The sequence below is a fragment of the Chenopodium album genome, chromosome 2, assembly GCF_948465745.1.
Source record: "Chenopodium album chromosome 2, dcCheAlbu1.1, whole genome shotgun sequence".
Classification (NCBI taxonomy): domain Eukaryota; kingdom Viridiplantae; phylum Streptophyta; class Magnoliopsida; order Caryophyllales; family Amaranthaceae; genus Chenopodium; species Chenopodium album.
Genome location: NC_137835.1, coordinates 37,372,935 through 37,374,764, shown reverse-complemented (window position 1 = coordinate 37,374,764; position 1,830 = coordinate 37,372,935). Strand labels below are relative to the sequence as shown.

At 42.2% G+C, this 1,830-nt stretch overlaps 1 non-coding gene across 1 annotated transcript; it reads left to right on the top strand.

The window, feature by feature from the left end:
* Positions 1-1,334: 1,334 nt before the first annotated feature.
* Positions 1,335-1,441, top strand: LOC145606848 (small nucleolar RNA R71). The gene has a single exon (XR_014105447.1). It is a non-coding gene; the product is annotated as a small nucleolar RNA R71 (small nucleolar RNA).
* Positions 1,442-1,830: the final 389 nt, after the last annotated feature.

The following is a 1,830-nucleotide window of genomic DNA, read 5'->3' as shown; positions in this document are numbered from 1 at the left end:
GAAATCCTCCGGGTTGCCTCCCGAGAAGCGCTTGTTTATGGTTTCTAGCTTGACCATTCACCTCATTCAAGCTGGATTAAAGAACATCACCCTCATCAACTTGAGGATTAAATCATAGATGCCCCCAAGCTTGAGAACTAGCACTCCTTGAGGTCTCACATCACCACAAGGAAAAGAAGGGAATGAATCAAGAGCCAATGGTGGCTCATCTTTTATCTTTCTCTTCTTCTTGTTGATTCTTCTTCTTTTTTCTCTCTTCTTTATTTTCCTTCTAAAAGGGGGATCGAGCTTGGAATCCTCAATATTAGGAAGGGCAACCTCACCTTCCTCAAGAGTGCCTTCAAACCAAGCGGGAACTTCAAGGAAGTCATCATACCTCATCGTCACCTTATCATCACGTGGAGGTAAGCTCTCATTAGCCATCACATCATTGACCACATCAACTCTACATACGCTCATCGCCATAGGGCTATTCAAAACGAAATTCTCAACTAGCCTACAAGGAAAGGGAACCGGGCCTTCAAACTTGTTTGGTTCACTAAAATCAAATGGCTCCTCATTTTGTTCCTGAACCTTCTTCTCAACCGCATCATCTACAACCTTGTCCTCCTTGCAAGTTTCGGGTTGATAAGTATGTGAAGGGTTAGTAGATGATTGTAAGGGGTGTTTTGTGGTTAAATGGAGGGAAGAAGTTTTGGCTAATTGGGAATCAACAACTTCATTGTAAGATTTGATTTCTTGGAATTGTGGAAAGATAGTTTGACGTTGTTGAAGAATTTGGGTTTGTGTGTGGTCGGGTGGGGATTTTTCTTCATACGCTTGAGGACATAGGTCATGATTTTGATCTTGAGAGTTCTCTACTTGGTTGGAAAGGTAGGAAAAGTTTTGGGTTGGTGGATTGAAGAGAGGTCCATCTTGGGGGTAGGAGTTTTCTTGCCTTGGAGGTTGTTGAAGTTGTTGGGATTGAGCTTGGGTTACAAACTCTTTTTCCCTCAAAGTAAAAACTTCACCATGCTTGAGATTTAAATCTCTACAATAGGATGCATCATGATCCGTTCCACCACAACGAGCACATGAGAAATAAATGATTTGTGAAGGTTTTGAACAAAAACCAACACTTGAGTTTAACTTTGAAAAACCTTCATTCAAGAGCTCAACTATGTGCTTAAGTTGGACGACTTTCTCCAACTCATAAAGATCCCTTTGCTTCCCTTGGGACCTTATTTGGCCTCCCCAAGAATAGCTAGTAGCCACTTCTTCAATTGTAGCTTCAACTTGGCTTTGACATTGGCTCCAAGCCATCATAGAAGAGTCTCATGAGAAAATTACGGTTGAATTCATGATGAGGACATGCTCTAATCAAATCCTTAAACCTTTCCCATGATTCCCCAAGCGTTTCATCCGTTTCTTGCTCAAAGGAAGCTATCTTCCTCCTCATCTTTGTGGTTTGCTCATCGGAAATGAACCTCTTGAGAAAGGCCTTTGCAACTTCCTTCCATGTGGTGAGAGAGTTGGGCTTCAAAAGCTTGAGCCATTTCTTTGATCTTCCGATGAGAGATTGCCGAAAAAGATGCATACGAATGTAATCTTGGCTCACTTCATTTGTTTACATCATTGCACAGAACTCAAGGAATCGGTCCAAATGCTCAATGGGGTCTTCACTTACGCCTCCGGAAAATTGCTCAATTTGCACCATCCTAGCATATTGTGGATGGATTGTGAAATTAGTCTCGGTGGTCGGGAGAAGTATACCACTCGTGAGCTCATAGATTTCCGGGTTTCCAAACTCCCTAAAAAGAAGGTCATCCTCTTGTCTTGCCATATCTCTCT